The following is a 14,516-nucleotide window of genomic DNA, read 5'->3' as shown; positions in this document are numbered from 1 at the left end:
TAGAGTCTAGGCTAGCCTGGGTGCCAGCTTAGGGACTTCTTGAACAGGTCAGGGCCTGGGATGTTGTATGTATATATATATATATATATATATATATATATATATATATATATATATATATATATATATATATATATATATATATATATATATATATATATATATATATATATATAGTTATTATCTAGTTATATCTAGGGGTGTTCTAACTAAAAGTCTATACTCTAATAAAGGCTGGACAATCGAATGTTTTCAACTGCTTGTGATGTATTTATGTGTGGTTTTTTATAACTATTTTATATGTTATCAGTTGTGAATTGATTATGAATGATTCTGTCTATTATCCCAAACGTTTTCAAAAAAAATACCTCAAAAATTAACTACATTTTTAACAACGAATTAGGCTCATATGATAAATAATAGATAATAATTAGGAAGACAAATTGGTAGCACTCAGTTTCCGGTATGATCTAAACATATTGAAAATTGGGTCGTTACATATAAACCTCAAGGTTCACTCCATTCGTCTTAATAGTGTCACAGATCTGCAGGAAGTCAGATATTTATTTGTTGGGGTCCTCCTACGGGAGTCTATGAAACTGATAGTTCTACTGCACCAGAGTGACCAATTGAGGCTTACGCTCAAAATTATTGGCACCAATGGCAAGTACAGATATATTGCGCCCATAGAAGTCAGGTGTAGGTGCAGTGTATGAGCCAAGCACCTTCCTTGCTTGCTCTTCAACATTCGGATTCTCTCCATTAGTTGCCATCGTGGTCTCTTCAACTTCCTTCCAAAAAAATTTTCTTGAGATTCTCTCCGGCTTTGTAAGCTTTAGCTTGTTGCAAACGCCGCATCAAGGTTCTTTCAGGTTCAGAATCAAACTCGAGAAGGGGCTCTTAGTCCCTGTTCCTGCTCATAAACAACAAGAAACAAAGAAAAAGTGGGAGTCTCAACGTCAGAGTATAGAGAACTCCCAGTGAGATATCCTATGTAAAAAGAAATAAAATAAAATAAAGTAAGCAATTAACCAAAAAAATTTTGAAAATAAAGATGAACAAATAACCTAAAAATTTTCGAAAATAGACTAAAATGAAAAATAAAAATGCAAAAATTTTCGAAAAGAAAAGATAAAAGACTAAAGGGACACCAAACATAAAATTCAAAATTAAAGGAAAATAAATAAGTAGAACAAAATTCGAAATTAAAATGGAAAAATAAATAAGATAAAAATTGAAAATTTTAAAGACAAACAAAAGAAAAAATCGAAAATTAAAAGAAAAAAGTAGATGAACAAAACTAAAAAAAATTACCTAATCTAAGCAACAAGAGAATTGGTAATTGTCAATCATGAACAATTCCTGGCAACGGCACTAAAAACTTCGTGCGTGAAATTAGAACTCGTACAACTTAACCAGCAAGTGCACCAGGTCATCCAACTAATACCTCAGGTGAGTGAGGGTCGATCCCACGAGAATTGTCAGGCTGAGCAAGCAATGGTTATCCTGTTGGACTTAGTTAGGAAAACAATAAAGACATTTGTTGTTGTTGTAACGCATAAAACAAATAAACAAGCAAATAGAGAAAAGCAAGTAAAGGTTTAGTGAAAGACAATGATGAGAAATCAGTTAAGGTCTCAGAGATGTTTATCTTTCCAGATTAAAACTTCTTACTAACTAGTTTAACGATGAATGATTCATTCTATGACAAACTGTAAGTGATCAAACCCTAATCCTTTAGTGATTTAATCTCCTCTAATCCTTATTAAACGCCGCTCCCGTGGTCATTCAATTCGGACCGGAGGGTGAAGTTCAGAAAACTAGTTTATACCACAAAGGCCTTAATCACCCCAATTTCGACTAAATAGATGTTGCTTATCCCCATCAGGTCGTGTGATTAGCCGTCTAGGAGGAGTGTTTTTAAGCTGTAGTTCAAGCAAGATAACTCTCCCGAGAATCACAAGAACTCATGTAGAAAATGGTCATACTCCCGTTCCACCCAATTCATAAGATTAAGAAGGAAAACAACTCCTTAGAATTGAATCAAACATATATTAAAAAGAAGAATAATAATCTTAATCCATAGATATAAACATAGCTTCTAACCTTAACCAGTAGGTTTAGTTGCTCATAACTTAAAGAGAAAACAGGATTCTGAAAAGTGCGGAAGGAAGAAGACCCTAAACCTAAGTGATCTTTTCCTTTAAATACTAACCTAATAATAAATGCTAGATCTAAAAGATATTACTTGTAAATAAAAATTACAAAAAAAAAAAATAAAATAAAATTAAGGAGAGCTAAATCCACTTGGAGGCCCAATTGAGTGTGATTCGGGCTGCTACTGGCGTTTTACTTTAGAATTTGGACGTGAGATGCCAGAGAGGGAGAGTAACGTTGCTGGCCCTACTTCCCTGCTAGCGTGAAACGCCAAGTGGGCGTTCAGCACCTAGGGAGGTGCTGGCAGTATTTCCTTCTTTTGCTCCAGGCTCCTCCAAACTGCTCCGAATTTCACCTAAAACCATAAAAACACAAGAAAAACTCAAAGTAGCATCCAAAGGTGATTTTTGATCTAAAATCAAGCAAAAGTAAATAAAATCTAACTTAAAACAATATAAAAATAACTAGAAAAAGGGTATAAGATTCTCACGCATCAGAGCAGCCCTCAGATATTTCGAACTCAGTGATCCTATGTCAACACATCAAATCTCCACCCGGAGCAAGTGGAATCACTCCACTGCATCTACCCAGGGAGCTCAAATCATCTCATTCAATATTTATCTTTATTATTCAATCATTTCATCTCATCAAGGACAGCCCTCAGCGTCAACCGACACCAGCATGAGGGACCTCTTAGATATGCAAACACAAGCAAGATAAACAAATAACCCATAAGTATAATCAAGTAAAGCAATTAGCACAAAGTCATTTAATATGCACAAATAACAAGCCAAACGTATAGCAAACACAAACAAAGCAATCAAGTGGAAATGATGATGTCTGTCCTATGGCTAATGAGCTCATCTGTCGGTTATATAGCCAAAACCTGAAACATTTAGTAGCTAACCCAGATATCATCTCTCAACACAAAGAGAATCCTCAACCTTCTGGGAGGAAACCCTCAACCTCCCAATAAGAGAGAGAATATAATGTAACGATAGGAAATTCTCAACCTAACTCGTTTACACCACGGCCAGAAATTAAATTGAAGGGAATCCTCAACCTTCTCTATTCAATTCCTTGATGTAGCAAGAGAGGGAATCCTCAACCCCACATGCCCATCACAAAAAGAGACAGAATCCTCAACCTCAAGTTGTCTATCACAGCAAGAGAGAGAATCCTCAATCTCAACTTGCCTATACGTGAATGGGACAAAGCCATCGTCCTCACTATGTCATCAAAATCTCAATTCAATCAAACACAAAAGAGGAAATCCTCAACCTCAACTCACCTATTCACTCTCGGATATAGTGTCTGTCACACTTCTCAATTATAATCTCATCATAATCTTCATTTCTCGTATATAACATATAATTCAGAGGGAATCCTCAACTAGGGCTGGGCAAAAACATCCAGATTTTGGATTTTAAACCAAATCCTAACCAAACCATTTAAAAAAACAGTTTTAAATAAAAAAAATCCAAACTACATTGGATCTATTTTAAAGTTTGGTATTCAAATTCAAACCATTTAAACAATTTTAAATCTAGATCTAAATCCATTCCAAATTAAAATCCAAAATTAGAAAAAAACCTAATCTAAGACTGAATCGTGAATCCACAATCTAGTTCACACACATAACCGTGTTGGTCTTCTCTTTTTGGCTCTTCCCTCTTGGTCTCCGCCGCAGCTGGCACCGGAGCAGGCAACTGGCACTAGCACTGGCACTAGCACTGGCACCAGCACCGTGTTGTCTCTTTCAATAGCCTCACCTCTGTTTCTCATCTTCTGCATTTTCTAGTGCTTCCTTACACGTTTGCCATCGTCGTCCTTTGGTTTCGCCGTCGCCGACTCACTGTCACAGGTGCGAGCAACTAGATCTTCTTCTTGCGTCTGGGCCAGTGGGTCACCATCTGCTTCTACATATTCTGGATTTCTAGTTCCTCATTTGCCATTTTCTCATCTTCTTAAATTTTTTCCCTGTTTTGATTTTTCCTTTATTTTTTGAAAGAAATATGTTACAATAAAAATCTGTATCCACAAATTTTACTGGAGTTTGATGATTAGTGGTTCTTAGACTTGAGAAAATTTGATTGTGGTTATGGTTTATGGTTGGACTGAATATTTTATTATTTTTGTTCTTGGTTCTGATTTTTCTGATCCTGGTTAAGGTTGATGGTTGGACTATTTTTTATTATTGTGAAATTATTTGTTTTGTTTTTGTTATTGTATTATGTTTTTTTCTTATTTTGTTGCTTTTTTGAACTATTTTTTATTCAATATCAATACTATTATGATTTTGGTTGTGATTCTTGGATCTAGACTATATTTTGTTCTTGATCTTTGTTCTTATTTTGTTTTTTATTCTTGGTTTGTTTCTTGGTTGTGATATTTATGCATTTTGATAACAGTGCATTTCAATTTAGTTTGGTTGGTCGCTTCTGATAAAGAACTGAAAATTATCACTCTTATGAGTTTTGACTGAAAATGTTTCTAGCAAGAACATTAATCGAACTTTTTAAACTTCAACCCTATTAAAATTCAATTCCTCCTCAGAGTTATGCTTCTGCAATTTTTTGTTCTGTAAGTTATTTTACATGGCTGGGTGTAGAAAAAAGTTCAGGTCATTTATTTTGGGTGTTTCTTTATTTTGGCTACTTGTTATTATTGGATCACAGATCACTTCAATTTTGGGTGTTTCCTCATTTTGAGTTATATACCTTACTTTATATGTAGAGCAAGATGACTAAAAATAGTAATATTGAAGCAGCAGAGATGTCCGCTATCACTCAACCATCTTCTCCACCATCAGGTGTTCGTAAAAATCGGTTAGCTATTTGGGATCATTTTGATGTAGAGAATGCTACCGAGAAAAAGGCTAAATACAAATATTGTGGTAGTTTAATAGAATATGAGAATGAAACTAGCTCAATGGGAGGTTATTTGAGAAGTTGCAAGCAAAATCCTAATAATTATTTGAACAAAAGATTCGAACAAAAGAAGAAAAATAACAACCACACTGACTATAGATGAGCGTGGTGTTTTAAATTCAACTAGTGCTTCCAAATTTGACCAAGAGGAGGCTTGAAGGGCACTTGTGGAAATGTTTATTGGGGAAGAACTACCATTTTGCTTCGTTGAGAGTCTGACATTCTGAAGATATATGCATGCCCTACAAGCAAGATTCAAAGTTCCTTCACAGACTACATTAGTACGTGACATTGGAGCATTTTATGCTGAAGAGAAGATGAAGTTGCAAGATTTTTTTTCGGAAAATTGTGGTAGAGTATGTCTAACAACTAACAGTTGGACTTCAATTCAAATTTTTACTTATGAGTTTGATAGCACACTTTTTATATTTGGACTTGAAATTACATAAAAAATACTTAATTTTTTCCAAGTGACAAGTCATTCAGGAGAGGTTATAGGAGAACAATTGAGTCTTATTTAAATAATTGGAATTTGAATTGGGTATTTAGTGTTACAGTTGATAATGCATCGTCTAATGATGTTGCAATTAAATATCTGAAGTAGTGATTGAGTTCTTAGAATAGCATTATTTTGAATGGTGAATTTATTCACATGAGGTGTTGTGCACATATTCTAAACTTAATTGTAAAAGAAGGGTTGAAAGAGATTGATGAATCAGTCTTGAGGATTCGTAGTGCAGTAAAATATATTAGATCTTCCCCCTCTAGAACCACTAGGTTTCAAAGGTGTATTAAATTAGAAAAAATCCAATATAAAGACTTGCCTTGCATGGATGTTGAGACTAGGTGGAACTCTACCTATCAAATGTTAGAGGTAGCATTGAAGCATCGCAAAGCATTTAAGTTGCTTACTTTGAAAGACAATACCTATATAAGAGAGATGAGTGGAGGAAAAGGGATAGGTGTGCCTTCTGATTCAGACTGGGAGTATGCTGAGTCCATTGTACCATCAATGATGGCCAGTGTACGTATTTCTAGTACCTTATATGTTACTAGTGATATGTATATGAAGAAAGTATTTGCAATTGGACAATTTATTCATCATTCTTGTGATTCTGTTGATTTCAATACTATGTCAATGGCGGAAAGAATGAGGGTTAAGTATGAGAAGTATTGGGGAAATCCTGATTCGGTGAATATGTTGTTATTGATTGCTATCGTACTTAATCTAATGCAAAAGATTGAGTATGTCAACTATTTCTTGAATTACTTATTTGGAAAAAAAAAAGGAGGCGAATTGAAGTCAAAGTTGTCCAAGTGCATAAAGTTACTTTATCAGCAATACCAAAGTTCTGAGAAAGCAAGTGAAGCTGATACGCAAGTTGTTCAAGCCAACAACATTAATACTGATGTTCATGGCATAAGCATTTTTCTGCAAGCAACCAGTCATAGAACAAACACAATATCTGAACTTGATAGATATTTACAAGAAGAATGCAAGCCATACTTCCATAAGTTCAATATCCTAAATTGGTGGAAGGTCAACTTAACCCGATTTCCAATTCTTGGAAATATGGCTCGCGAGGTATTGGCTATATCTGTTTCTGCGGTAGCTTCGGAATCTGCATTTAGTACTGGAGGAAGAGTCTTCGATCCATACCACAGTTTCATAACACCTAGAATGGTAGAGGCCTTAGTCTGCATAGGAGATTAGCTTAAGGAAGATCTTTTCTCTGCTTTAGATGATGATGGTGAAATTCTTCAACAAGTTGATCAAGGTATAGAATTTTTTCATATTTTTTCTCGTTTTATTTTATTTTTGTTTTTGTCATCTTGCTATTTTAGAATTTAGGTATTAGTTACCAATTAAAAGTTATTGAATATAGACTTGATAATTAATTTCATTCCCTTGGCAGATATATTTTTCTCTAATGATGGTGCTTGTTCTATGGCGCCATCAATTGATAATCTTGATGATGACTAGGTATGCTTAGTATTCACATTTGATTTTATACTTTCATTCAAAGATTTATCTCAAAATGACAAAGATATATTTTGTTATTTACAGATATATTTTTCTCAAAGCTTGTAGTTGTTTGATGATTTTGTTGGCATCTTTTAACATTTTGTTGTTGTTGTTTTAGGAAGATTTTTTTTGTGGTATCCTTTTGATGTTTTGAGAAAGATTAAATATTATATAGATTAACAGTGTTATTAGATTTATAAAGAACCAAATCCAAGTTGTATTGAACCTATACAGTTTAAAAAGACTTTAGTATTAATTTTACTATTAAAAAAATTATGGTTTGAAAATTAAATTTCTAAAAACTTGTTTTAAAATTGGATTTTTTGTTAAAAAATCTGTTTTGGAAATTGGATTTCTAAAAACTGGTTTTAAAACTGGATTTTTGGTTAAAAAAATTTGGTTTTAAAACTAAACAAGTGTAATAACCCGTGTCATGCACGTGATAAAATTGAAATTATAATTTTAAGTTATTTTGTTAAAATTAATTTAAATTATAATAATTTGGTTAATAAAAAAGTAACATTTATACATTATTTATTTTTTCTTAATCTAGTATTAATTGTATTAACTCTAAATAGTTATTAATTGGTTTTAGTAATCTATTTTCTTCAATAAATCAGACATATATACTCAATGTGACCATAAATAATCTAGTAATACTTAAATCCACCAACAAATTTTTATATGTTGGTTTAATGTGAAGTAAGAACATATCAAGATCAGCACAAAATGAACAACAAATCATTAGAGAATTCTAATGCAGAAAGTTCTCCAATGAACAATAAATAATTTAAACCCACTAAATAACAACTCAACACTATCTTTTGATGCCTGCAAAATATATATCCGAAATAATATTATATCAATGTTAGTATACAAAATTATATGATTAATGTAATTATAAAATTGTTTATCAGGAGAATAAAATAATACGAATTTTTATGATAATTTTAGTATTCTCAAGCTATAAATGTACAATAAAAATGTATTACACATTAGCACCTAGAATTTGTCAATTTTTTTTCCATGATATAAGAATGTTTTCTTGCTTTTGACCATAATATAAGCTATTTTTTCCAGTCAAAAGTCCAACTACATCTAATTGAAAAAAATGAATTAAAAAGTATTAAATTAAGGACAAATAAATGAATAACATAATAATAATACAAATTAACTACGTACCAAATAAGTTAGATTTTTCATTTGTTTGTCTCAATATATCAACATGAGCAAAAAAAATAAAATGATTGTCAGGAATTTTACGATCATCGACCGTATTTATTATACGTGACTCCTTCTTAAAAGTTATTCTACACATGTGTGCAGTTGAAAAATAAATTCCGTTTGATTCCTCAATTAGAAAATTTGAGAAGACATAAACCTTCCCCTCGATCAGATCATTCTCAAACATCTTTGCCAAATAATTCTTGATTGAACAATGAATTTTATCACACTATAAACCAAATTAAATATAAAGGCTACCAGCACTTATAAATCTATGAAATCTCACTGTCTTTGATTCGTGCAAGGTTTACTTATCAAATAAACTTAAAATATGAACCAAAAATAATTATAAACTGGACCTAGCATCACTTGAAAGAATCATGGAAAATAATCAACTTACCTTATCATCAATGAGAACCATTTATATGTAAGCCGTCTTGCTCTTGTCAAATTTGGATGGAACTTTCCAAAACCTTATAATTCTTGCCTTTATTTTTTAAACTTTTTCATTACATAATCTATCATAGGTAACATTGTTAATAGAATCGTAGCTAGTAGCCATTAGGTATGAAAAATAACAAACAGAAGAAGAACTATGTCTGAGGAACAAATTTTCTAGATGATAAATAATCGTAACAATTCAATATTACTCCTTATATATATATACATACACACACACACACTAATTATACACCGTAATAATTAGCGAATATTTTCAATGGAGATACTTGCTACAATTAGATAAAAATTATGACATCACGTTTTATTAACCTTTATGATTAATTCAATAGAGATACTTGCTCAGTATATATATTATCTACATTAATTATATGCCAATATTTTTAAAAAAGAGCTAAAAGAGGAGATATATAAATATATAAAATATTATTGCTATATAGAAAGCAGATATAAATTGTCACGTTCTTTTTTATTATATTATACAACTTAAAATTATAGTATCATGTTACTATTAATTTTAGATACTTGCTACAATTATATCAAATTTAATTATGACTCTAAATAAATAAAATAGATAACAATCAATATTTTTTTTTCTTTTTTACATTCAATATTTACTGTAAATATAAAAAAGTAAAATAACTAATGAATAAAAATATGAGTAAAAAATAAAACATAGTAATTAAAATTCAATTTGTTAACTAATTAATTTTGTGTCCATATAATATAATTTAACGAAAATATTATGAATCACAACCTTTTTATTCCACAAAAGAAACACTATATGTAGCCTTTAGTAGTACAAAATAATTATAAGAATTAATTATTGATATTAATATTAATCAAAATTTATTATTGATACCCTAATCTTTTTTAAAATATGTTTTACCTTTTTAAAATATAATGCATGTACCGTCTAGACCTTTTCTATTTTTATTATTATTATTATCCACTAATTGATATCAAATTAAATGGATCACCATTAATGTGTACATCAACTATCTACTAATAAAATTATTGCACATGAATGCGAATTAGAATTATATCAATTAATATAATTAGACTGATTAAAAATATCGATGATTGATAATTAGTTTAATAATACATTGAATATTGATTTGATATAATTATAATAAAAATATTTTCTTAAATTAATATAATCATACATTATTTATGAGCTAATTGTAATATAATTAGAGTAAATTCATTTGGACAGAGAAAAAAGTTCATGTGTAATCTTCATAAATTACAGTAGTTTCTTTATTTATGCATACGAATATATTAATTTTTTTAAATAATTCTAAATATTTTTTTATTTATGCATACATATATATTAATTATACATAAAAATATTTAAATCACATATATAAATTATTTTTTTGTTATAATTATTTCCTTATATATATGATTATTTTTTATTCTACAATCATGCAATAATTTTTTATTTTTTATATCCATATATATTCTTTAATTCCTGCTATATTCATATGCATAATTAACAACTTGTCACTAATAAATTTATTGTATAATGAATAAGAATTAGAATTGTATCAATATAATTAAAATGATTAAAAATATTCTCGATTGATAATTGATAACTAGTTTAATAATGTATTAAATATTGATTTTATATAATTATAATAAAGATATTTTTCTAAATTATTATAATTATGTATTATTTATTAAATGCTAACTGTAATATAATTATAATAAAGATATTTTTCTAAAGTAAATTTACAAGAGAGAATAGTGCATTCATTTTGGAGGAAAAATGAATTATGAGAAATTGACACCTCACTTTCATTAGTTGGGGGAAAATCCAGTTTTAGTATATTAAGTAGATTTTAAAAAAAATGGATCTTAAATTTGGATATTAAAAAACTGAATTTAAAACCGGTTTGAAACTTATTTTAATTTTTTCAAATCGGTTTAGAACCGGTTTCTCCTTTTAATCTGGTTCCAGTTTGATTTCATGAATCACAAAACTAGTTCTAAAGTGGATGCGGTTTGGATTTTTGAAACTCCAAACCATACCCATCCCTACTTGATTGTGATATTTATACATTTTGATAACAGTAAATTTCAATTTAGTTTGGTTGGTCGCTTCTGATAAAGAACTGAAAATTATCACTCTTATAAGTTTTGACTGAAAATGTTTCTAACAAGAACATTAATTGGACTTTTTAAACTTCAACCGTGTTAAAATTCAATTCCTCTTCAGAGTTATGCTTCTATAGTTTTTTGTTCTGTAAGTTATTTTACATGATTGGCTGTAGAAAAAAGTTCAAGTCATTTATTTAGGGTGTTTCTTTATTTTGGCTACTTGTTATTGTTGGATCACAGATCACTTCAATTTTAGGTGTTTTCTCATTTTGATTTATATACCTTGCTTTATATGCAGAGCAAGATTACTGAAAATAGAAATATTAAAGCAGTAGGGATGTCTGCTAGCACTCAACCATCTTCTCCACCATCAGGTGTTCGTAAAAAATTGGTCAGCTATTTGAGATCATTTTGATGTAGAGAATGCTACTGAGATGAAGGCTAAATGCAAATATTGTGGTAGCTTAATACAATATTGGAATAGAACCAGCTCAATGGGTGGTCATTTGAGAACATGCAAGAAAAATCCTAATAATGATTTGAACAAAAGAAGAAAAACAACGACCACACCGACTAGATGACTGTGGTATTTTAAATTCACCCAGTGCTTCCAATTTGACCAAGAGGAGGCTCGAAGGGCACTTGTGGAAATGTTTATTGGGGAAGAGCTACCATTTCGCTTTGTTGAAGGCCTGAAATTCCGAAGATTTGTGCATGCCCTACAAGCAAGATTCAAAATTCCTTCACGGACTACATTAGCTCGTGACATTGGAGCTCTTTATGCTGAAGAGAAGATGAAGTTGCAAGATTTTCTCTCAGCAAATTGTGGTAGAGTATGTCTAACAACTGACACTTGGACTTTAATTCAAAATTTTACTTATATGAGTTTGACAACACACTTTGTTGATTTGGACTGAAATTTACATAAAAAAAATACTTAATTTTTGCCAAGTAACAAGTCATTCAGGAGAAGTTATAGGAGCAACAATTGAGTCTTGTTAAAATAATTAGAATTTGCATCGGGTAATTAGTGTTACAATTGATAATGCATCGTCTATGATGTTGTAATTAAATATCTGAAGCAGCAATTAAGTTCTTGAAATAAAATTATTTTGAATGGTGAATTTATTCACATGAGGTGTTGTGCACATTTTCTAAACTTGATTGTAAAAGAAGCATTGAAAGAGATTGATGAATCAGTCTTGAGAATTCGTAGTGCAGTAAAATATGTTAGAACTTCTCCATCTAGAGCCACTAGGTTTCAAAAGTGTGTTGAACTAGAAAAAATCCAATATAAAGGCTTGCCTTGTATGGATGTTAAGACTAGGTGGAACTCTACCTATCAAATGTTAGAGGTAGCTTTGAAAGATAATACCTATATAGGAGAGATGAGTAGAGAAAAAGGGAGAGGTGTGCCTTCTGATTCAGACTGGGAGAATGCTGAGTCCATTGTACCATTTTTGTGAGTGTTCAGTGATGCCACTGTACGTATTTCTGATACCTTATATGTTATCAGTGATATGTATATGAAGAAAGTATTTGCAATTGGACGATTTATTCGTCATTCTTGTGATTCTGTTGATTTCATTACTATGTCAAAGGCAGAAAGGATGAGAGTTAAATATGAGAAGTATTAGGGGAATCCTGATTCGGTGAATATCTTATTATTGATTGCTATCGTACTTAATCCAATGCAAAAGATTGAGTATGTCAATTATTTCTTGGATTACTTATTTGGAGAAGAAAAAGGAGGCGAATTGAGGTCAAATTTGTCCAAGTGCATAAAGTTACTTTATCAGTAATATCAATGTTTTGAGGAAGCAAGTGAAGTTGATACGCAAGATGTTCAAGCCAACAACATTAATACTGATGTTCATGGTATGGGCTTTTTTTCTGCAAGCAACCGGTCGTAGAACAAACACAAAATCTGACCTTGATAGATATTTACAAGAAGAATGTGAGCCATACTCCCATAAGTTCGATATCCTAAATTGGTGGAAGGTCAACTCAATCCGATTTCCAATTCTTGGAAATACGGCTCACAAGGTATTGGCTATACCAGTTTCTACGGTAGTTTCGGAGTTTGCATTTAGTACTGGAGGAAGAGTCCTCAATCCATACCAGGTTCCTTAACACCTCGAATGGTAGAGGCCTTAGTCTGCACAAGAGATTGGCTTAAGGAAGATCTTTTCTCTGCTTTAGATGATGATGGTGAAGTTCTTCAACAAGTTGATCAAGGTATAGAATTTTTTCATATTTCTTCTCATTTTATTTTATTTTTGTTTTTACTGTCTTGTTATTTTAGAATTTAGGAATTAGTTACCAATTAAAAGTTGTTGAATGACTTGATAATTAATTTGATTCCCTTGGCAGATATATTTTCCTCTAATGATGGTGCTTGTTCTATGGCAACATCAATCGATAATCTTAATGATGACTAGGTATGCTTAGTATTCACATTTGATTTTATACTATCATTCAAGGTTTTGTCTCAAAATAACAAAGATATATTTTGTTTTTTGCAGATATATTTTTCTCAAAGGTTGTGGTTGTTTAAAGATTTTGTTAGCATCTTTTGACATTTTGTGGTTGTTGTTTTAGAAAGATTTTTCGATGGTATCCTTTTGATATTTTGAGAATGATTAAATGTTATATAGATTAGCATTGTCATTAGATTTATAAAGAACAAAATCCTAGTTGTAATGAACCTATACAGCTTAAAAAGACTTTAGTATTAATTTTACTTTTAAAAAAAATATGGTTTGAAAATTAGATTTCTAAAAATTGGTTTTAAAACTAGATTTTTAGTTAAAAAATCTAGTTTGGAAAATGAATTTTTTTAAACTAGATTTTTGGTTAATAAATCTGATTTTAAAACTGGATTTCAAAAATAAAACTGATTTTAAATTTGGATATTAAAAAACCGGATTTAAAATCGGTTTATATATAAAACTGGATTTAAATATTAAAATCGATTTGAAATCGGTTTTTATTTTTTTAAATTGGTTTAGAACCGGTTTCTCTTTTTAATCCGGTTCCAGTTTAGTTTCATGAACCACAAAACCGGGTCTAAAGTGGATGCAATTTGGATTTTTGAAAGTCCAAACCATGCCCACCCTTATCCTCAACCTCTCCAATCCGTCATCAATTTACCAAACTCAGGCTCCCTACTCCCCATATTCGTTATCAAACATGTTCTCAATCTTATTTCACCGCATTCATAGTCATAGTCGGAATCAATCATCGACATCTCTTGTTATCATAATTATTCTCATCTTCCTCAATCAAATCAATCATCATCTTTCCTCATCATCATAATCATCCTCATCATCCTCATTTCTCATCACATTTTATCCATCTTTCTTCAATTTACTAACTCAACTCATACATTCTCATTCTTAACTCCTCTACCCTCTACTACACCGACTCTAGACTCATAACAGGATTTACAAAAGTTTAGAAGGCTCGAAAAATAGCTGAGAACTTAAAAATTCACTTTTCAGAAAAACAGGGGTGGTCATGTATGCATGCCTATTTTCGCGTACGCATGGGTGTAAATTTGCAAAGCTCGCGTATGCATGAGTGTTAAAAATACATAGTCACGTACGCGAGCCACG

The sequence above is a fragment of the Arachis ipaensis genome, chromosome B4 (assembly GCF_059453495.1).
Source record: "Arachis ipaensis isolate K30076 ecotype BB chromosome B4, ASM5945349v1, whole genome shotgun sequence".
Lineage (NCBI taxonomy): Eukaryota > Viridiplantae > Streptophyta > Magnoliopsida > Fabales > Fabaceae > Arachis > Arachis ipaensis.
This window is presented reverse-complemented; position numbering follows the sequence as displayed.